This window comes from Aquarana catesbeiana, linkage group LG01 (assembly GCF_042186555.1).
Source record: "Aquarana catesbeiana isolate 2022-GZ linkage group LG01, ASM4218655v1, whole genome shotgun sequence".
In the NCBI taxonomy this organism is placed as follows: Eukaryota; Metazoa; Chordata; class Amphibia; order Anura; family Ranidae; genus Aquarana; species Aquarana catesbeiana.
In genome coordinates this window covers 48525567-48549966 of record NC_133324.1, presented here as the reverse complement: position 1 = coordinate 48549966, position 24400 = coordinate 48525567, and the positions used below count along the sequence as shown (strand labels likewise).

General features: G+C 41.4%; 1 long non-coding RNA gene across 8 annotated transcripts in view; it reads left to right on the top strand.

Moving 5' to 3' along the window:
- The first annotated feature begins 3147 nt into the window (after positions 1-3147).
- Positions 3148-24400, top strand: part of LOC141131338 (uncharacterized) — a 58784-nt gene continuing 37531 nt past the window's right edge. The window contains exons 1-3 of one of the 8 annotated variants that reach the window (XR_012242757.1): positions 3532-3820; positions 7882-11151; positions 20461-22882. This is a non-coding gene — a long non-coding RNA (uncharacterized lncRNA). Of the gene's footprint in view, positions 11152-18851; positions 19613-20460; positions 22883-24400 lie in introns of those variants that run through there. The other 7 variants (XR_012242753.1, XR_012242755.1, XR_012242758.1 and 4 more) reach the window with 7 other exon arrangements.

The following is a 24400-nucleotide window of genomic DNA, read 5'->3' as shown; positions in this document are numbered from 1 at the left end:
GTTTTGTCTTAAAGTGATTGTTAAGCCACTCTAAACTGTATACACCATCAGTACTGCTTCCAATTGCAGTGTCCCCTCTGTGTGTGATTTATAAAAATAAATGCTGTAAATAACTCATTTCACAGCCAAGATTGTGATCACATGACCAGCCAGCTTTCTCCTTTCTTCCTCTGAGAGATGCAGCGGGAGGGGCTGAGATTCCTCTACTGATGTCAGTCTGGAGGAGGTGAGAGGGAGAGAGCTGGCTGGTCATGTGATCGCAATATGGGCTCTTAAATTAGGTATTTACAGCATTTATATTTATAAATCATTCACAAAGGGGGACACTGCAATAGGAGGTAGTGCTGATGGTGTATAAAGGTTAGTGTTATGAGAGAAGCAGGTGGGGGGAGGGGCGGCTCACACACAGACAGAGAGGGGAGGGGGAGGAGGACACAGGAGCAGAGAGGAGAGCAGATAGCAGGCTGCTGATGACAGAGGCATGTAAATTGACCACGGTGTGAGGGCTCAGAAGCCATGATACACCGTGGTCAGTTTACAGAGGGGTGGGGAGAAACTGGCAGGATCAGCCAGGTTTTGTAGGTGTTACAGAGGGCCAAACAACACAGGACAAGCACTGTGTCATATAACATGCTTTAAAGGAGCAGGATCTATTTTTTTTTTTTGGGGGGGGGGGTTACCAACGCTTTAATGCAGTATTCAGTGAATTGTGGTAATTTTTCAGGGAAAAGGTAAACTATGAGCCGAAAAAGCTGAACTAGAAGTAGTTAAATGGGGGTTTTATTTTCTACTTCAACCACTTTGGCTTAGAGTTTGCAATTCCCCAGACAATTCACCTCTCTTCACTTTTTAGTGAATAGACCCTATAAAAACTGAGACTTGCATAACTCTTGCTGAAACTTGCAGGGGTCTTGCTATAGACTTGCGGGGCTCTTCCTTTAGACTTGTAGAGCTCTTGCTATAGACTTGCAGGGCTCTTGCTATAGACACGCAGGGTTCTTGCTGAGACTTGCAGGGTTCTTGCTATAGACTTGCAGGGTTCTTGCTGAGACTTGCAGGGTTCTTGCTATAGACTTGCAGGGTTCTTGCTATAGACTTGTAGAGCTCTTGTTATAGACTACAGGGCTCATGTTGTAGACTTGCAGAGCTCTTGCTTGCTATAGACTTGCGGGTATTTTGCTATAGACTAATGGGGCTCATGCTGTAAACTTGCAGGGCTCTTGCTATAGACTTGCAGGGCTCTTACTGAGCTTTGCAGGGCTCTTTTTATAGACTTGCAGGGCTCTTGCTGAGCTTTGCAGGGCTCTTGCTTTAGACTTGCAGGGTTCTTGCTATAGACTTGCAGGGCTCTTGCTGAGCTTTGCAGGGCTCTTGTTATAGACTTGCAGGGCTCTTGCTTTAGACTTGCAGGGCTTTTGCTATAGACTTGCAAAGCTTTTGCTATAGACTTGCAGGGCTCTTGCTGTAGATTTATGGGGCTCATGCTGTAGACTTGCATGGCTCTTGCTATAGACTTGCAGGGCTCTTGCTGTGGACTTGCAGGGCTCTTGCTATCGACTTTTGGGGCTCATGCTGTAGACTTACAGGACTCTTGCTATAGACTTGCAGGGCTCTTGCTATACACTTGCAGGGCTCTTGCTATACACTTGCAGGGCTCTTGCTATAGACATGCAGGGCTCTTGCTATCGACTTATGGGACTCATGCTGTAGACTTGCAGGACTATTGCTATAGACTTGCAGAGCTCTTGTTATAGACTTACGGGGCTCATGTTGTAGACTTGCAGGGCTCTTGCTATAGACTTGCAGGGCTCTTGCTATAGACTTGTAGGGCTCTTGCTGAGCTTTGCAGGGCTCTTGTTATAGACTTGCAGGGCTCTTGCTGAGCTTTGCAGGGCTTTTTCTTTAGACTTGCAGGGCTTTTACTATAGACTTGCAAAGCTCTTGCTATAGACTTGCAGGGCTTTTGCTGAGCTTTGCAGGGCTCTTGCTATAGACTTGTAGGGCTCTTGTTATAGACTTATGGGGCTCATGCTGTAGACTTGCAGGGCTATTGCTACAGACTTACAGGGCTCATGCTGTAGACTTGCAGGGTTCTTTCTATCGACTTATGGGACTCATGCTGTAGACTTGCAGGGCTCTTGCTATAGACTTGCTCATCTCTTGCTATAGACTTGCTCATCTCTTGCTGTAGATTTATGGGGCTCATGCTGTAGACTTGCAGGGCTCTTGCTATAGACCCGCTGAGCTCTTGCTATAGACTCGCTGAGCTCTTGCTGTAGATTTATGGGGCTCATGCTGTAGACTTGCAACTTTGCTCTTGCTAGAGACTTACCATGCAAATTTGCGTCACATTGGAAAATTTTCAACAAGAACTTGTGCTTCAAATGCTCTGAAAGTGTACAACTTGCCAGTAAAAATGTGCAGCAAGTTAACAGACTTACAACTCAACACGGACACACATTTTGTGGCAAGTTATCCTTGCTATCTGGACACAGACTGTGGTCGCTGCTCATCGCCCGCTGTGCGGCATTGCCCGTGTCTCCTCTCCTGATGTCATCCTATCAGCAGAGCGGGGGCGGGAGTAGCTGGAGATCTGCACAGAGAGCGGGAATATTCATATTACCAAGCGAGTAATCACTGGTCCATTAAGAGCAAAGCAACCCTGCCTCAGCAAAGATGCCCCTGTAACCCCCTTATATTTACCTTGCCAGTTCTCCCCTGCAACTCCCTCTGTTAGCACTAGAATCCCTAGAGTGGGAAACCGTTCCGTCACTCTTTTGGTCATGTGGCAGTGCTCTGGGCTGCTGGTTGGCTACTAGACCTGAACCCTGTCACATGGGAGCAGGTCACATACTTCCCCCTTATATAGAAATGGCAGAAGAGGTGAGGAAGCACTTCCAAGGTGAGCATCAGGGGGCCCCCTTACAAAGACACTGTGACTAACTTTAAAGAGACCCTGTCACCAGAATATTAATTTCTACAACGTTTCCATATATGTGCATTTAATGTATTTACCTGCAAAATCCACCCTTCTGTAGACATCCAAAAGCCCTGTGTGCCGCAATCCTAAATGTGATAGTAGCAGCCCCAGCAGGCTCGGAGCTGACATTCCCCTTCTCGGTTACATATGTGAAGATATATAAAATATAGGAACCCATATCATAATGTGTATTCAGAGTTCTCCTTTTTCTTTCTATTTAAAGAATATATTTCTGTATTTTATTACAGTAAACAGTTTCTGAATTCTCTCGGTATTGCAACACATGTGGCTGCAGTTGACCAAAACATTTAAATGTTCTGCCAATGATTCTCGGACTATGAAGATAGTCCCTGTCCAAATGTCAACTTGACCTCTTTTCCAGTAATTATTTCTTGTAATTGTTTTTCTCCCTTGTCTTTCAAAAACAACTGTCAAAACAACTTATCAGTTTGAAATATTCTAGGTTATGATGACCCCTAAAAATTTGACTTTTGTGGCCAAAATCGTTAGCCAAGCATGTGTTGAAATACTAAGTGAAATGTGCACTTGTGACGCATAACTGTGGGCTTTGTGCCCTTTATAGGATCCCATGTAACCATTGTGTATAAATATTATACTCTTGTACCTGTATGGCACTCTGTCTCCGAATGTTGAGGAGAATAGAGTCCTTCATATGGAGTGTATTCTTGAGTAAACACCTGAGACGATTGGCTGGCGTTGATGTCCTTCATTGGAAAACTATACTTCACATTTTGGTGACCCTAGACGTATCTTCTTGTCTGCATCTCCACCACCGGTTCTCCACCTTCTCTGGGACGGACAGCAGTAAAGAGGCCTCAGGTGAGAAAACTTTTATTTTCTCATGATAAGTACTGTCTTTCCTGTGTGGTGTGGAGGGGTCGGTTGGGGGAATGCAGCCACAGAAGGTAACATGCACGTTTCCTTTTTGGTTTTGCCTGCAATGTTGTCTCTGTGTGGTTACTAGAGAATGCTAAAGGTACCTAGTATAATTCAAAAGCATGCTAAATAAGGAATGATCATTTTAAGCGCTTGCCTTTTTCTCCTTGTCTCCAGAAATGACAATGTATATATATTTTATGAAGGGATGTATAAGTGCAGGTACCACAATTTCTGAATAGTGAGTAGAAGTTGGTTGTGTGTTGAATTTTTTTTTGTATAAACGTTTGTGGTCCTAAGGCAGATTGGTATTGCCTTCAGCGGATATCCACAAATGGGTGAATGGTGTTTTTTGAACGTTTGTGGTCCTAAGGCAGATTGGTATTGCCTTCAGCGGATATCCACAAATGGGTGAATGACCTGCTGTGTGTTCTCTGGGATAGGGAGTCTAGATAGGGACTAGCCTATTGCCACTCAGAAAGGAGACGTCCTTCTGAGAGTAGAACGAGCGAGATATCTCAACTTATGTACTGGGCTGCTGGTACACAGCCATAATGTTAAACGGTGGAGCTCTCAGTCCCGGAGTTCCAAATTATTGTCATTTCTAAAGAGACTAATGAGAAATTGTGATAAATATGGGAAATTTGCATGAAAAAAAAATGTTTTGCCTGTCATTAATACATTTGGGTTAACAAAAGAAAAGGAAAAAAAAAAGTTATTGAAAATAGCAAAAGCAACAGGGCTAAGTATTGTTAAATTGCAATTAAGTGCTCCTATCATCAAAATGATGGTGAGTGGAGACCCAGATGCCCTGAAACATCATGTAAAATGGTAAAATGGTGTAAACTAACAAGAAAGGAGTATGAAGAGGACCCATCTAAATGGCCGCCAGAGGGGTCCCTTGATACACCTGAAATTGATGCATTGTTTAAATTGCTTTTTAAAAGGTTTGATTGTGGGGGGATTGAATGTTTAGCAGCCTGGGAAGAATTATCTAGGAAAGATATAAACCACCCCCCCCTATAAAATGTGCTCAGAGAAAGCTGCTTTACAGGTAGAAAATAAGGATAAAATACCCAATGCTTGGGTTTCCCCTTATGACTCAATAAGAAGGGAATTATTAGGAGCATCTGCACCTATGGTATAGCAAGTGGAGACTACAGGAGGGGAGTCAGCTAATGGGGATATAGGAGAGGCGTCTAGTTATCAGCAGACCACTCCAGCTATTATGATAGAAACTCCACAGCATAGACTCATAGGTAAACTTGTTAATAAACAGTATTCCCTGCATTACCGTAGAGAACAACCATTCTATGATGTAGATAATACAATGACATTTGAAAAAGATGGGGAACTGTGGCAGTATACTCCAGCAAGAGCAGATGCCTTAGCAATAGCAAGATTTAATAAATTAAGTAAATTGGGTACTAATACTCCTCCGGTAGGGAGTTCTAGAGATCATGCCTCACCTGTATTAACTAGGCAACAGGTGAAGCGAATGGGATTACTACCCCAGCGTACCCCAAAAGATAAACTAAGGACAAAAGAGTATTTTTAAATCCAAATTAGAACCATTTGGACAAATGCCCTTGAGAGAGGTACCTTTACCGGGGGAGGAAGATGACCAGGGTAATTACACCGCAAGACTAGGAAAAGTTTATGTCCCCTGGAAACCTAATGAGATTAGGGCAATTATTGTTAATCTACCCAATTTAGAGAGATGTCAAAAGAAGTGGTATAAAAAGTTGATGTGGATAGAGAAAACGCAACAAGCTACATATATGATATGTGAATCTTGATTGATTGAGCAGTGTCAGAAAAGTATGTGTATGTATGGAATGTATTTGCAAGATATGCGAGCATTGATGGATGTTGTACAGAAGAAAGGTGAGGATGTGTTTGATTACTGGAATAGATTTAAAGAGGCTATTCAAAAGCATACTGATTGGATTCCAGATGATGAAAGTGATATGAAGCGAACAGAGTTGGTGAATGTATTAGTAGGTGGCATGTTGCCTGAAATTAGAGAAGAAATAGAACTTCGCACGGTGGGGTGGAGAAAAAGACCTGCCCCTGAATTAGTTGAGATTGCTCAAATAGCATACGAAGTGTTATAAAAGAGGAAGGATAAGGTGGAAAAGAAGGAAAAAACAAAGATGATGAATATACAACTACCGGAGGTTAAAGAAAAATCCGTTGAATCTAAGGGAGTGCCAGTATCTACAGTACAGGTAACACCCCAGGGTGTACCAGTAGCGGCCCCCCCTTACCCACCTTCGGGAGTTGTATATATATCTCTAATTATGGGGCACCACGGCAAAGACGTGGAAATTGGAGACAAAATGAGGGACAGCGCATTAACCCTAGAATTCAGTCCCGATACCAACAAATCATCCTAATTAGAGTAAGGCTCCCAACCCTGCAGCCTCGTGCCCTCCCCACTTGCTACAAGTGTGGATTGAGTGGGCATATAGCCAAGGACTGTAGGGAGCGCTAGGATAAGCTGGGATGTGGTGACAATATAAATGACACATTTTATCAAGCTTTAGCTGTAATTGAAGTTGATTCTGTTGATGAACCAATAGTTGAAATAAATGTAAACGGTATTGATTTGTGTGGTCTCTTGGACACAGGGGTTTCACTGGCTATTTTACATGTCTTTGATCCTAACTTACCACTTCCCAATGAAAGAGTTTCTTTGGTTGGGGTAAATAATAATATAATTTCAGTAAGGGTTACACAATCTGTACAGGTGACATTGGGAGAGCATTCAACAGAACATTAATTTCTATTGTCTCCACATTCCCCCTGTAATTTATTAGGAAGAGATTTATCTTTCTAAAATGGGGGTAACAATTGCATTATCTCCAGATAAAACTGTTATTGACATACCGCATAGGTTAAAAGATGAAGCAACTGACTTGTTGTTGATGCCTTTATTAGAAATTGATATGGAAGGAGGAATTTTAGAAAACAAAAAAATTAACCCTTCTATATGGGTAACAGGAGCGAACACTCCTGGTCTCATGAAAGTTGCTCCTGTACGGTTAAATAGAGACCCTACATTGCCAGTACCTAGACTACCTCAATACCCCTTATCTCCTGAATCATTTGAAGGGATTAAACCAGTAATAGGGAAGTCACTACAGGAGGGTGTTCTTACTCCTTGTAGGAGTTCAGCTAATACTCCAATTTATCCAGTTCCCAAACCTATAAAAGCAGGAGAGGATACTTGCAACAATACCACCTTCAGCAACTCACTTTACTGTAATTAATCTTGTCTCAGCCTTCTTTAATATTCATGTTCATCCAGATGATCAATGGTTGCTAGCCTTCACGTTTGAGAAAAAACAACTTACCTGGACTAGATTGCCAATGGGATATCATGATTCCCCCAGTTGCTTTTCTCAGGCGCTCAAGGATAAATTAGATGAGTGGCAGCCACTCATGGGATCAGTATTAGTGCAATATGTGGATGATCTTTTGCTAGCATCCTCTGATGAACAGGCTTGTACTGAGGATTCTATTTCTTTAATGAATTTTCTAGCTAGTATAGGACAAGGAGTAGATGCTGCAAAAAGTACAATGGGTTAAATTAAAAGTACAATACCTGGGCCACTGGGTCTCCCAAGGTATCAAAAATTTGACAGCCAAAAAGGAAAAGGGTAATTGCAAAGCAACGAATGCCCACGGCTCTAAAACAGTTGAGAGCATTCCTTGGATTAGTGGGATATTGTAGACAGTTTTTACCTTAATATTCTACAATTATAGGTCTTAGCTGTTCAAATTAGAAGGGAAAGATGAGCTAAGTCTAGCAGAATTAAGATATATGTTAGAAATGCCCCAAGAGTGGGGACTCAGTTTCAGCAGATAGTGGAGTATGGTGATTTGATTATAATGAAAATTTCATTCCTTCCCTGAACTTGCTGTCTTGAATTTGGGACAAAATACAGAACCAATGATTGATGTGTCAGTTAATGGTTTGTCTATTCTGTGTTTAATAGATAAAGGCGATTCAAAGAGTTTGTTAAATATATGTGATGCCAATGTTGCCACTTCGAATCAGCAGGTAATTTTGATCGGGGTAAGTAATGATGTAATTACTGACAAAGTTACTGAACCTCTATAAGTAAGAATGAGAGGTCAGTGCCATAAATGTTCTTTTGTTTTATCGCCATACTCCCCTGACAGTCTACTAGAAAGCGGTATATTAATAAATATAGGAGTAACTATAGTTTTAATCACTGAAGTAATGGGAGTAAAACATACTTGAAGTAAAGGGAGACTTTAGATTTGCTCCTTATGCCAGCAATTTATTAACCCCAAGCAGAAGGGGCTATTGTAAATATTTATAGTGACTCAGCCTTGCTATAAGCATAGGGCATAGTTTTGCACAACTCAAGAAAGGCAAGAAAGGGGTTATCTGAGCAGGAACCCCTATACAACATAAAGAGTTAATTGTTAGATTAATGGCAGCGGTCCAGCTGCTTCTTAAAGTTGCAGTAATTAAATGTAAATCACATACTAGAGCAGATGATAGTATATCACTTGGAAATGCTTTGGCTGATGGGTATGCTAAAGATGTAATACATTCTTATGAGCCAACTATAGCGCTTCCAACATTCCTGCTCACAGATCTTCAAGTGGATCTGGATATTGTATCAGCTCTACAGGCAAGCTCGCCTCATACATCCTTTTGGACCACAAAGGGAGCTGTTTGTGGAGCAGATGGTATATGGAAACTAAAACACAGACTGGTTGCTCCTCTGACTTTGTTTCCTTCTTTGTTTGTTTTGAGCCATGGGCCTTGCCATGTCTCAACAGGAGGGATGTGTCAGGTGGTAGCCAGAGATTGGTGGGCTCTAGGTTTTTCTGCATATGCTGCTAAAAAGGTTACTGAATGTTCCATATGTCAAATGCATAATATTGGAAAGTCAGTGCCCACTCCCATGAAGCATATTCTGCATACTGAGGAGCCATTTCAAATTGCGCAAATTGACTTCTCGGATATGCCCCCTTGTGGTCAATTTAAGTATTTTTGCATTGATCAGTTTTTGAACTGGCCAAGAGGCTTGGCCCACGTCCAAAAATGATGCCAGAACTGTGGTAAAATGTTTGACGAGGGAATTGATCCAAAGGTTTGGTATAGGGTCAATAATTTCTTCAGATAGAGGTACACATTTTGATAATAAACTTATGGCAGAAGTAGTGAATATTTTGAGTATGAAACAGCAATTGCATACTCCTTGCAGACCTCAAGCTAGTGGCCTGGTGGAATGCAGCAATCAAGCCCTGAAGAGGTATTTAGCTAAAATAACTGCTAATGAACAAAGTACATGGGTAGAAGCGTTACCCATAGCCTTGGCAACCATTAGGACTACCCCTAAAGAGAAGCATGGACTGTCACCTTTTGACATATTATTTGGACAACCACCTAAAAGACTACCTTCATTCCTGGTACAACCAGAGACTGTAACTTTAAAAAATGGTCAAGATTCCATGATAGAATATGTTCGCAAATTGGCAACTGTGTTTTCTGATACTTTTTCCAGAGCCAAAGCAGGACAACCTGTGGATACGAGTGAAGAGACTCATGGACTAAAGTCAGGAGATTGGGTGTATATCAAGAATCACACACCCCGGACTACTTTGTCTCCTAAGTGGAAAGGACCATTTAAGGTCATTTTTGTGTCTCCTACTGCAGTGAAGCTGAAAGACTATAAGTATTGGGTGCATGGTTCACACTGTAAGAAGTCTGTGGTTCCAAAAGAGAATATAAGCTGGCCTGCTGCTGGCAAGATATGTTCTGTACCTTTACCTTCCAGGTCTCCTCCACTGACTCGTGCGCGAGCAAGAAGATTGCAGAATGAATCTCCTAGGGCCTAAGATGAATGTGAAGCTCTGGAGTGTTATCCTCTGCAGTGGAGTGATGGTATGGATTACAGTCATGTCATATGAATGAACATACAAGAAAGAAAAGGGTAAGATACAAGACACTTTTCTTTTTAATGCTACTGTAATGGAAGAAATGTCACAACTTGAACCGGTTTCAGATGCAAGCTGCCAAGAAGCTGAATATCACTAATTGCTGGATATGCACACATGCACCTTTTTCTCATAAGACTTTCTCCTCTTTGTTAGGAATACCTAGCACTTTAGCTAAAATGGAGGACAGTGTACACTTTGGTGAAGTCAGTAGAACAATGATTGACAGAGCTATTTCACTTCTACTATTCACAAATGCTCCATTGAGAAAACCAGCTGTCTGCATTAACTTTTACTTTGGTAGAGTCATACCTGCTACTTGGTATATGGAGGATAATGACTTTCAAGAAACACAGCTCCACAAAATACATATACACTTTCTTAAAAAAGACTTTGTGCACCTTGTTAAAAGGAACCTCACTGATCAGTCAGCTCCAGGAGAAGATGAAATCCCAGGAGGAAAAGAGGAAGAAGAAGACTCCGAAATTAATGTGAAAAATGATGATTCTCCTGATAGGCCTACATTTTATTCTAAGTCAGATGATAATTTTACAAGTATTGAATCACATGACAGAGAGATTAAACCATTGTTTTATATTCCTTGGGTAAATAGATGTTGTATTAAAAAGGCTTTCAGTTTCATCATTGATTTGGCAGACCTGATGGATAACATTACTGCCTTGTATGATAGAAACTTTATAGCCCTTGCTATAGAATTAAAGATGATCAAAAGAGGTTTTGCAGCACCGGCTGATGCTGGATTATCTCATGGCCAGTCAAGGAGGAATATGCGCTATAGTGGGAACTACTTGTTGTAACTACATTGGAAATGATACTAAGACTGAAGATGCCATCATTTCGCATGTAGAAACAAATGTACAACAAATGAAAGTTAAATTTCGCAAAGAACATACCGAAACTACTTGGGTTGAAGGTAACTGGGAAAGCTGGCTTTCCTGGCTCAAGCCTCTCAATTGGTTTTCTGGTATTGCAGGATGGTTTTCTGGAATTTTGCATGGTATTTTATACATTGTAGGAATTATAGTTTTCATAATCCTAATAGTCAAATGTGCACCTATGTTATGCAAATGTTGTTTGAAAATCACACGTGCTGGTACTAATATTGGTTCTTCTGAGCCCTTAAGGTCTCGAGTCAGAACTGCTCACGAAATGGTGGTCCGCATACCTGGAAACCAACCTAAAGACACAGAAGAAGCTTAAAAGGGATACCGAAAGAATTCTTGTCAAAAGAAGTTTATTGAGTATACAATGTTATAAAGATACATAAAGTAAGTTTACAAGGATCTATAAAGTAAGCTCATTGTTTTACAGTAGGGTTTATATAGGTAAATATCATGAAATTTCAAATATTAAACATTGGGTTCACGTAAACCTAAATTAAAGATATATATCATTTCCTTAGTTACTTTTGTAGTTATTTAAATGATTTATACCTACTATACATATTGTTTACAAGTAGAGTGTATATAGGTCAAATAAATTCTGATAATGAGCTTTAACCGTAAGGTGGAGAAAAGGAAAGAGAAAGAAGAAAAAGGGTTGAAAGGTAGAGGTATGGTCCACAAGGTTGTCCCGCTCGTCAGTTTATTATTCTTTTTAGTTCTCTTTGAAGCCTTAGAATGGGTGTCTCTGTAAGTCATTTAATCTGTTACCATGGCAACAGGACAGAGTCATTGAAGTTTGACAGGAACTGTTGTTTTATCCAAGGATGCCAAAGTTTTTCAAATTTTGGAATTTGATTTTGATCGATGGCTACCATCTTAGCATGGGACATTATATTATTCATTCTTTGAATTGTTTCTGCTAGTACCAATGTAGGAGATTTCCATGCCTTGGCCACTGTTTGTTTTGCAGCCGTTATTAGTTGGATCATAAGTTTGAATTGAGAGAGTGTTAACCATTCCGGTTTTAGATTAAGTAAAGTTAAATATGGATCTGGTTGTATTATTTTTTTAAATATTTTAGATGCAATCACGAAGACTTCCTTCCAGAAGGTTTGGATTACTGGGCACGTCCACCATATGTGTAAATATGTGCCTATTTCTGGGCATCCTCGAAAACAAAGAGCTGAGGTATTAGGTGAATATTTTGCCACTCTAGCGGGTACAAGGTACCAGCGAGTTAGGACTTTATAATTTGTCTCCAGTGCTAAGATGTTGGGTGAAGATGACTTAGATGTGAGCCATATGTTAGACCAGTCCGTGTCTTCTAAAGTTCGTCCCAGGTCCTCCTCCCACCTCTGAACGTAAGAGGGTCTATTAAGATTTGCTACTCCATATAATTGATTATAAAGTGATGAAATTGTACCTTTAGCAAATGGATCTTTTGTACAGATTGATTCAAAAATGGATAATTGGGATAATGGTGTATCCCCCTTTAGGAATGGTGTATAGAAATTTTTGATTTGGAGATATCTAAATATCTCAGAGTTTGGTAGATCATATTTTTCTCTAAGCGATGGGAATGAAAGGAATGATTTAGATGCTATGAAGTCATTTAGTGTCTGAATGCCTGATGTTGTCCAAGCTTTAAAAGAATTTGGGTAGATCCATGCCGGATAAAAGGCCGGATTTCTGATAAAAGAAAGGAGAGGATTGTGTGGAGATTGTAACTGATATTTGGTTTTTAGTTTATCCCAGAGAGATAAGAAGTGTTTAGTTATGGGATTATGAATTTTAAAGCGGTCTTTAGGATCAAGCCATAATAAATTTGATATTAATAGAGGGTCATTTTCTGAAGCCTCTATAAATACCCATAATGGGATTTCCTGTTTTGCATGGTATTTGGACAGACTGGCCAAATGTGCTGCTCTGTAGTAGTTAGTAAAATTAGGGTATCCCAGGCCTTCTTTATTTTTGGGAAGATGTAGTGTGTGTATAGGTATACGTGGTTTAGAAGAGCCCCATATAAACGAAGTTGCTCTTTTTTGTACTATTCTCAAAAAATAGGAAGGAATTGGAATAGGGAGGACTCTGAATAGATAAAGCAATTTGGGTAGAATAGCCATTTTGATTGCATTAATCTTCCCTATCCAGGATAAAGGAAGTTGCGACCATTGTTTTATTAGATTTGTGATCTGTCTTAATACAGGAGGATAATTGGTTGAGAATAAGTCAGAATGAGATGCTGTTAAATGAATTCCAAGATATGGGATTGATTTTTCTGCCCATGTGAATGGGAGTGCAGCCCTAGCCGGGATCAATTCCATGTTTGTGAGTGAAATATTAAGCACTAGGCATTTCTTAGGATTAATCATAAGGCCGGATAGGGCTGCAAACCCATCAAGAGCTGGTATTAAGTTAGGACCAGAGACCTGTGGTGATGATAGAAAAAGTAATATATTGTCTGCAAATATACATAATTTGTGTGTAATACCTCCTACTTCAATGCCAGTTATAGTTTGGTTTGTTCTGATGTATTGGGCCATGGGTTCGAGTATAAGGGCAAATAATAAGGGAGATAATGGGAAACCCTGTCGGGTACCTCTTTCGATATTAAAGGCTTCAGATTTGTATCCAGCATATTTTATATAGGCTTTGGGTTTATTATATAATGCTTTGATCCATGTTAAAAAGTGGGGTCCAAAACCCCATTTTTGTAATGAATATTGCATATATTGCCAGGATACTGTGTCAAATGCCCTCTTAATATCGAGAGATAGAAAACATAAAGGGATTTTCCGTTTTTTAGCAATATGTGCCAATAACACTGCCCTGCGTATATTATCGCCTGCCTGTCTATTTGGCATGAAGCCTACTTGATCTCTATGTATTAATTTTCCTATAATGCTATTGAGGCGTTTTGCTATTATTTTTGCTAATAATTTAATATCGAGGTTTAACAGAGAGATAGGCCGATAATTCACACAGGAAGTATCATCAGAAAGGGGTTTTGGGATCATACAAACAATTGCCATTAGTGTTTCTTGCCGAAAAGAATGTCCATCTAGAAGTTTGTTAAAAGTTTCAGTGAGAATGGGAGAGAGTATTTCTGAGAATGTTTTATAGTATAAAGCCGAGTAGCCGTCTGGGCCTGGTCTTTTGTTAAGTTTTAGGTCTTTTATGGCGTTAGCAACTTCATCTATAGTTATAGGCTCATCCAAACTGCTTTTTTGATTCTGAGATAACTCAGGTAAGGTTATTTTTGAGAAGAAGGATTCAGCCTCTGTAGGATTAAATTCATTGTTTGTCTTGTATAAAGTTGCGAGATGTGAGTGAAATTTATGGACTATTTTAACTGGATTACAAGTGTAAACATTTTTTGATAATTTCAAACGTATTGGTTTGAAAGATTTGTTAGTTGAATTTAATGCCCGAGCCAAATATGTACCTGGTTTGTTTGTATTCATGTAGAAATTGTGTTTGGAGCGTTTGAGGGATTTATCAACTGACTCAGTGAGAAATAGATCGTATTCCAATCTAGATTTTTCCAGATGAGATTTTGTACTCTGAGATGGATTATCTTGAAATGATATGTAGGCTGCATTAAAATTGAGTTCTAGTTTTTTTGCTAGATTTTTGCGTTCCCGTTTAAATAGTGCCATTTGTCTTTGTATTGTACCACGCAAGACAGGCTTATGAGCTTCCCACAGTGTTATTGGGGAAATGTCTGTTGTATTATTAATTGATATGTATTCCTTTAAAGCTTGTTCAATGGCCATCTGATGTAGTGGGTGTTTGAGCATTATGTCCGGTAAGTACCACGTTGGGTCATGCGCTTTTGGTATGGCTGAGGCTATAGTAGTGTATACTGCATTATGGTCAGACCACGGAATCGGAATTATATCTGATGCAATAATTTCTGGTATCATTCCTATTGTTAGAAAAATATGATCTATTCTGGTGAAGGTTTGATGAGGGTGCGAGAAATAAGTGAATTTCTTTTTCATTGGGTTACTTTCTCTCCATGAATCTACCAGATTGTATTTGGAAAGAAGTTGAGAAAAAGGTAATCTAGAGGTTATTTTGGATGGTGTAAAAGGTGATTTATCTAGAAATGGGAGGAGGACCTGGTTCGAATCCCCACACATTATCACTGTTCCTATTTTGTGTGTATTAATCACTTGTAATATATGTGAGAGGAATGGTGTAGGTTGTTTGTTAGGAGCGTAGTAGGAAATCACTGTGATTGCTGTATCCATTATATAACCCATGAGTATCAGGTATCTACCTTCTGGGTCTTTAATTTCTGATGATAAGGTGAATGGTGTGGATCGGTGAAATGCAATTAGAGTTCCCCTTTGCTTGGTACAGGCAGAAGCCATGTAAATTTGTTGATAAAAAGGAGAAATATATTTTGGAGTAGAATCTTTGGTGAAGTGTGTTTCTTGGAGGCATACTATGTGAGCCTTCTTGTTATGGAAAGTACGGAAGGCTTTGGTCCTTTTTTGTGGGACATTTATTCCCTGAACATTCAGGGAAAGTATATTCAGTGGTGCCATGGCAATAGATCAAAAAGTTTTGACTTACTTTTTGTTATGCAGAGCTGACTGCGCAGATCAACCTGTGTGGACTGAAGAGATGAATAGATAGAAAAGAAACCAGTGAATTCTGGAGTAAAGAGTAAACAAAAAACATATGAGATTAGATGATACATTGTATAAATTATTTTTTGCAAGTAATCACAATTTACCCGTGAAAGAGAATAAATATCTCTCTCAGGGGAATAAGTGCCTTCGTCACACTCCCACATAATATGGTTGGGAGAATGAGGAGGGCTAATGGGGGTACACGGATCTTCCGCTTACAGGAGAGAAGTGCTATGTCAAAAGACATCAAAATGATCTTTCATTAATTGGAGTGCAGAATATAGTTTTTGTTGAAATTATTTATTCCAGGGTGGTTGTATATGGTTAGTCTTGCCCTAGGCTAGATAATTCAGTTAGAAAGGTACTGTTAATAACTTTGGTATTGATGAAGATAGTTTGAATTATTTGGGGATTTTAACCCTTTTAGAGTAAACAATTACATATTTTATTCATACGTAACTGTTTAGATATGTTAACTCATAAAATTGAGGTTGTATTGCTTCAGATTAGAATAAACAAAAACATAATTCTAGGAACTAGTTAGGTAATAATATATTTGTTTTAAGAAAAGAAAGAAAAAGCTTCCATTACTTCTGGATTATTGAACATATTTGTCCTAAAAAGTAATAAATCTATTGTTATTACCTGATAATATATAACTGAACAAGAATTTCCTTATTTCACTTATATATTCTAAGGCTATATGAATCAGAAGTAATAAGAAATATAACTGGAATGTAACATGATCCCACACAGTGTGTGACTATCAGAATGCAGTTACATTCAGTTATAAATATAGGTTTTTTATAGAGAACCATCTCTTAGTATAATAAATGAAGAGATATCAGGAATTAGGATGTCAGTCCATTGAATCTTCTTGGTCCATGGATGATGTGGCATAACGGCCTCTTTTGTGAGAATGATGATTCCCATTTTGTTCTGAAATTTTCTGGGTGCTGCCTGAAGGTGAAGATGATGCCATTCTTCTGCATGTGGGAGAGTTGCTGCTTGTGGGTTCTGTCAGATTTAATTTTAAAAGGGTTTGTTGTAGTTCATCTGCTGATCTGCTTCTGTAAATTGTACCTTGGTAGTTAAATCTGACTGAAAAGGGGAAGCCCCATTGATACATAATGTTGTGGCGTTGCAGTTCCATTAGTTGGGGTTTCATGGATCGTCTTTTAGTAATAGTAAGTTGGGATAGGTCAGCAAAAATTTGATAATTGTGTCCTTGAAAATTAAGTTCCTTTTTTTCTCTTGCAGCAATTAGTATTTGTTCTTTTGTTCTGTAATAATGAAATTTTGTGATTATATCACGTGGGGGTCCATCTTTCTTTTTGGCTGTGAGGGCTCTGTGTACTCTGTCCAGTTCTAAACGTTCAATAGGGATATCTGGCTTTAGTTCTTGTAATAGAGCAGTAATAGTAGATTGCAGGTCTGTCACAGTTTCAGGTATTCCCCTTATGCGCAAGTTTGAACGTCTGGCTCTATTTTCGTAATCGTCGAGCTTAGTTTGAAGTATTAAATTCTCTTTTTTTAATTGTTCCAATTCTGTTATATTTTCTTGGGTTGTAATTTCAATTTCATCCATTTTTATTTCTAAGGCTGCGGTGCGGTTTCCCAGCTCTCTTATTTCTTTGGTTAGGCTTTTTGTTATTTGGTCTGAGGTTTGTTTTAAAGCCTTGTGAAGCATCTTTTCAAATTGTAATAATATTACTGGGGATACTGAGGAGGCTTGTGGAGAAGTTTGTGAGAGGATTTGTTCTGTATCTGACTCAAATGGAGAGTCTTGCTGTGACATTTTCTGTCTGTGAGAGCGCCCTGATGCTGTATCTGGTGAGGTGACTGGAGCTGCTTCAGCTGCAGTGAGTGCCTGTGAGCTCTTTGTGAGGTGATTTTTATTTCTGCTACGGTTTCCTCCCAGTACCATATTTCCTTCCCAAACTTTCACAGTTTGTTCCCAGGGGCAAAAAGGTTCAAATGGATACCTTTTGAGCCTGCAGGCTCCGCTTTGTCCTTCTCTTCTCTCCTCAGTGGTGTGGAGCTCTAACAATGCATGTCTGCTCTGCTAGGCTCCGCCTCCTGCCCCTTCGAAAGAATTCTAAACCCAGGAGGGACTGTGAAGATATATAAAATATAGGAACCCATATCATAATGTGTATTCAGAGTTCTCCTTTTTCTTTCTCTTTAAAGAATATATTTCTGTATTTTATTACAGTAAACAGTTTCTGAATTCTCTCGGTATTGCAGTTGACCAAAACATTTAAATGTTCTGCCAATGATTCTCGGAATATGAAGATAGTCCCTGTCCAAATGTCAACTTGACCTCTTTTCCAGTAATTATTTCTTGTAATTGTTTTTCTCCCTTGTCTTTCAAAAACAACTGTCAAAACAACTTATCAGTTTGAAATATTCTAGGTTATGATGACCCCTAAAAATTAGACTTTTGTGGCCAAAATCGTTAGCCAAGCATGTGTTGAAATACTAATGAGGCGTACACATGGTCGGACTTTTGTCTACAAAAGTCCAACGGACGCTGACGGACTAAAGCTGGCTGGTAATCCGATCGTGTGTGGGCTTCTCCGAACTTTCAACGGACTTTTTCAGCCTCAAATCCGACGGACTTTAGATTTGAAACATGCTTCAAATCTTTCCGACGGACTCGAGTCCGGTCGAAAAATCCGCTCGTCTGTATGCTAGTCTGACGGACAAAAACCCACGCTAGGGCAGCTATTGGCTACTGGCTATCAACTTCCTTATTTTAGTCCGGTGTACGTCATCACGTAAGAATTCGACGGACTTTTGTGTGATCGTGTGTAGGCAAGTCTGTTCCTTAGAAAGTCCGCCGCAAGTCCGTCGAAAGTCCGTCGAAAGTCTGTCGGACAGGCTGTCGGACTTTTGTAGCTGAAAAGTCCGACCGTGTGTACGCCCCATAAGTGAAATGTGCACTTGTGACGCATAACTGTGGGCTTTGTGCCCTTTATAGGATCCCATGTAACCATTGTGTATAAATATTATACTCTTGTACCTGTATGGCACTCTGTCTCCGAATGTTGAGGAGAATAGAGTCCTTCATATGGAGTGTATTCTTGAGTAAACACCTGAGACGATTGGCTGGCGTTGATGTCCTTCATTGGAAAACTATACTTCACACATAAAAGGAGTAGGGAGGTTAGTACAGAGGCAGAGGAGCTGGACCAGCACAGACAGTAATTAAACACTCCCAGGAGAGGAGCTGGCTGTGAGGTGCAAGAAGGGAGATGGCTGCGCTAGGGAGCTGTCTCTTCCTGGAGTGGTCAAAGCAAGTCGAAAAGGCACATTTCAAGTGAATAAAAAATAACTTGGAAGGAAAAAGGCAACAAATAAGCATTTAAAAATCTTGATTTTTCTGTACTTTTTCCTGCATTTTTTTAAGTTGGTGACAGGGTGTCTTTATGCTTGTAGAAGCTTGAATACTGATAAGTGGAAGTCTTTCGGAGGTGAAACTCTGTGACTGTCGTGCAGGTGGAGGCATAGCACAGCAACCAGTCCAGTGCAGACAAGTCCAATGTCACAACGTTTTCTTCCTGATGAGTAAATGATGGTTTGCAGACTGAAAATAAAACATGTCATTGGTAATCACTGGAATAAATCTGAAGATGAAAGATCTTTGGAGAACCTGAAAATCAAAGAACATTCTTACCGTGCACCTGACTCCCATTCCGTACCTGTGTTGGGAAACACAGTTGCTCGGGGGAGTTTGTTAATAAAGCTAGCTGTGACTTCTGGAGTTATAAAGTACTTTTTTTTTTTTTAAAAAAGATTCATTAAACATAGGACTAGAATTCTAAATAATTCATGGAATTTATTCATATATCCCCATCATGATGTCATAATGCATTGGGGTTGATTTACTAAAACTTGAGGGTGCAAAATCTGGTGCAGCTCTACATAGAAACCAATCAACTACCAGTGTTTTTTTGTTTTTTTTAAAGCTTAATAATTGAGCAAGCTGAAGTTAGAAGCTGATTGGTTACCATGCACAGCTGCACCAGATGTTGCACTCTCCAGTTTTAGTAAATCAACTAAATCATTTAAAGTCCCACCTTCCCTTCTTTTTCTATATATCATAGGGATGGAGGCACACCGCATATGTGCCTCATTTAAAGTCCCATCTTCCCCCTCCATTTTTTTTGTAAACCAATTAGGGATGGAGATGTGGTGACTGGATAAGCAGTGTTCCCCTGCCGCCCAAGTGAGAGGTTTGCAGATCCTGGGTGGCAATGTCACCTTACCCCGGTTCTTGCACAGGGTACACAATGTGGTATCCCTGCTACTACACAGCACCATCGCGCCACTCCACTGCTGGTGTTCTGCTGCCTCGGCTACTCGGGGTCCCCCCTTTTGGTCTGCACCCGGGAGCTGCGATGCTTTCTACGTGCTCCCTCCTCCCCCTCCCCCTCCCGCCCAGTATGGGCGGGGGGTGTACGGGGTAGTGGGTGGGCGCTTACAGAGCATCGGCGCCATGCATCCTGCTCTACATGTGACGTCATGCCTGACGCCAGCACGTAACGCATGTGATTTTTCATCTGAGCCGCTTTGGCGGGGAATTAGGCTTCTGCGGAGGGCGGTGATTACCGCCGCCGCTGGAGCCCCTCCCAGCCTATGCCGCGCCAGCGTGACGCTGGTACTTGCCGGCGTGCACGTGTGGGGCTCCTATAAACGGCCTCCCCTGACACAACCTTTGCTGCCACACTTTCCAGTCATTTCACTGCAGCTCAGCACTTCACTCCAGGTACAAGCTTTGTCCTCACGTAAGTCGTTCACTAGGTTTACACATATCCTTCCACGTCATCCTTGGTTTTGCATTTGTTGGCCTTTCACCTTTTTCTTTTTGTTTTCCTTTTTATTCTCACCATCTTTTATTTTTAGATTCCCTTTTTTCATGTCATCTCACGATTACATTGTTCACTCAATTCACATTCATTTATATTATTATTTTTTTTTTTTTCATATTTTTCATTTAATTTTTGTTCACTCATTTACATAGTCCTATGTACACTTTTTCATTTAGATCACTCCAGGTTACCATTTGGGGTTACCCTGGTCTTTCCCTCATGCACCAGCTTTTGTGTCATGGACCATCGGGAGGTTCTGCTGTGGGCGCTCTGCTGCGCACGGCTATAAGTACCTCAGCTCCCGGGGAAGACTATTCTGGGGACCCTGATTGCATGATCGCAGCACCTCACCGCATTGGACTTTTTTGTGAGTACTTAGGATGGGCAAAATTTGCCTTTCCTCTACATTACCTATCAGAAATAGACTAATGTTATTATTTATTTTATTTTTTACACTCTGCAGACATACCTGAGCATCTGCCCCTGAAGAGTGTCTCTACACGAAACGCGTCGGGCACACGTGATGCTGATTTATGTCTGTAATGGACATATCAAACCCTGGTCTTCAGTAGATTATCAATTTTGACATTCCTATTTATTTATTATGGTCTTATATATCTATATATTTTTTATATTCACATTGTCGCTGCTGGTGTTGTTTTTTATGTGATATGTATATATATGAACTCATTCTATGCAATACAACATTAAATTGTTTTGTAATTATTATACCTATGTAATCTTTCACCCACACCATGCTTGTATGTTTTGTGTGGGTGGATTCAATATGAATCAGCATACCTATTGTACATGTGGCTTTTATTCATTGCCATATTCTATTGCATTTAATGTTTTACTAATAAAAATTCGCATTTATTGAAACTTGCCTCCACAAAGTCATCCATCTCATTTAAAGTCCCACCTTCCCTTCTTTTTCTATATATCATAGGGATGGAGGCACACCGCATATGTGCCTCATTTAAAGTCCCATCTTCCCCCTCCATTTTTTTTGTAAACCAATTAGGGATGGAGATGTGGTGACTGGATAAGCAGTGTTCCCCTGCCGCCCAAGTGAGAGGTTTGCAGATCCTGGGTGGCAATGTCACCTTACCCCGGTTCTTGTACAGGGTACACAATGTGGTATCCCTGCTACTACACAGCACCATCGCGCCACTCCACTGCTGGTGTTCTGCTGCCTCGGCTACTCGGGGTCCCCCCTTTTGGTCTGCACCCGGGAGCTGCGATGCTTTCTACGTGCTCCCTCCTCCCCCTCCCCCTCCCGCCCAGTATGGGCGGGGGGTGTACGGGGTAGTGGGTGGGCGCTTACAGAGCATCGGCGCCACGCATCCTGCTCTACGTGTGACGTCATGCCTGACGCCAGCACGTAACGCATGTGTTTTTTCATCTGAGCCGCTTTGGCGGGGAATTAGGCTTCTGCGGAGGGCGGTGATTACCGCCGCCGCTGGAGCCCCTCCCAGCCTATGCCGCGCCAGCGTGACGCTGGTACTTGCCGGCGTGCACGTGTGGGGCTCCTATAAACGGCCTCCCCTGACACAACCTTTGCTGCCACACTTTCCAGTCATTTCACTGCAGCTCAGCACTTCACTCCAGGTACAAGCTTTGTCCTCACGTAAGTCGTTCACTAGGTTTACACATATCCTTCCACGTCATCCTTGGTTTTGCATTTGTTGGCCTTTCACCTTTTTCTTTTTGTTTTCCTTTTTATTCTCACCATCTTTTATTTTTAGATTCCCTTTTTTCATGTCATCTCACGATTACATTGTTCACTCAATTCACATTCATTTATATTATTTTTTTTTTTTTTTTTTCATATTTTTCATTTAATTTTTGTTCACTCATTTACATAGTCCTATGTACACTTTTTCATTTAGATCACTCCAGGTTACCATTTGGGGTTACCCTGGTCTTTCCCTCATGCACCAGCTTTTGTGTCATGGACCATCGGGAGGTTCTGCTGTGGGCGCTCTGCTGCGCACGGCTATAAGTACCTCAGCTCCCGGGGAAGACTATTCTGGGGACCCTGATTGCATGATCGCAGCACCTCACCGCATTGGACTTTTTTGTGAGTACTTAGGATGGGCAAAATTTGCCTTTCCTCTACATTACCTATCAGAAATAGACTAATGTTATTATTTATTTTATTTTTTACACTCTGCAGACATACCTGAGCAACTGCCCCTGAAGAGTGTCTCTACACGAAACGCGTCGGGCACACGTGATGCTGATTTATGTCTGTAATGGACATATCAAACCCTGGTCTTCAGTAGATTATCAATTTTGACATTCCTATTTATTTATTATGGTCTTATATATCTATATATTTTTTATATTCACATTGTCGCTGCTGGTGTTGTTTTTTATGTGATATGTATATATATGAACTCATTCTATGCAATACAACATTAAATTGTTTTGTAATTATTATACCTATGTAATCTTTCACCCACACCATGCTTGTATGTTTTGTGTGGGTGGATTCAATATGAATCGGCATACCTATTGTACATGTGGCTTTTATTCATTGCCATATTCTATTGCATTTAATGTTTTACTAATAAAAATTCGCATTTATTGAAACTTGCCTCCACAAAGTCATCCATCTCATTTAAAGTCCCACCTTCCCTTCTTTTTCTATCAACTGTATTGCCTTCCATAATATACCGTATTTATCGGCATATAACAGGCACTTTTTTCCCCTTAAAATCAGGGGAAAAGCGTGGGTGCGTGTTATACAGCGATCCCCACCGATCCCCCCCCCCCGCTGTTTGTGAGCGGAGCGTGCCAGCCGCCGATATACATAGATAGCCGAGTGTACTCGGTTCGGCTAGCTCCGCTCACAGTCACGCCCAGTCCCGCCCTATAATGGACATAACACAGGGACTGGGCGTGACTGTGAGTGGAGCTAGCCGAACCTAGCCGAGTACACTCGGCTATGTATGTATATGGGCGGCGCTCGGTTCCGCTCACAGTCACGCCCAGTCTGGGCGGGACTACGAGAGGAGCCGAGAAGAGCCGGCTCTGTGCATCTCGTCGCCGGCAGCGCCATTTTCAAACTGCAGCCTGGGCAAGGCTGCAAATGTCACTGACAAGGCTGCAGATGGACACTGACAAGGCTGCAAGGCTGCAGGTGGACACTCATAAGGCTTTCCCTCTCTCCTCCCTCCCCCTCTCTCTCTCTCTCTCTCCCTCTTTCGCTCCTTCCCCCCTCTCTTCCTTTCCCTCTCTCTTGACCTCTTTTGCTATCCCCCTTCTCTCTCCTCCCTCTCTCTCTCTCCTCTCACTCCCGTTCTCTCTCTCTTTCGCTCTCTCTCCCCCTCCCCCTCCCTCTCTCCCTTTCGCTCTCTCTCCTCCCTCCCCCCTCCCTCTCCCTCTTTCACTCTCTCTCTCCTTTCTCTACTCCCTCCTTCTCCTCTCGCCCCCCTCTCTCTCTCCTCCCTCCCTCCTCTCTCTCTTCCGTTCTCTCTGTGTCTCTCTTTCGCTCCCTCCCTCCCTCTTTTGCTCTCTCTCCTCTCTCCCCCCTCTCTCTCTCCTCCCCCCCTCTCTTTCTCTCTCCCCCTCTACCCCCTCGCTCTCTCGCTCCCTCTCTCTCTCCCCCTCTCTCATTCCCTCCCCCCTCTCTCTTCCTTTCCCCATTTCTCTCTCTTCCTCCCCTATTTCTCCTTCTCTCCCCCCCTTCTCTCTCTCTCCCTTTCTCTCTCCCTTCTTTTCGCTCTTTCTTTTGCTCTCTCTCTCTCCTCCTCCTCTCTCATTCCCTCCCCCCTCTCTTCCTCTCTCCCCTCTCTCTAACTCACTCACTCTCTCTCTCTGTCTCTCTCTCCTCTCTCCCCCCTTCTCTCTCACCCTTCTTTTCGCTCTTTCTTTTGCTCTATCTCTCCTACTCTCTCATTCCCTCCCCCCTCTCTTCCTCTCTCCCCTCTCTAACTCCCTCTCTCTCTCCTCTCTCCCCCCCCCCTCTCTCTCTCCCCCTTCTCTCTCTCTCTCTCTCGCTCTCCTCTCTCTCCCCCCCTCTCTCTCTCTCTCTCTCTCCCTTTCTCTCTCTCTCTCCCTTCTTTTCGCTCTTTCTTTTGCTCTCTCTCTCCTACTCTCTCATTCCCT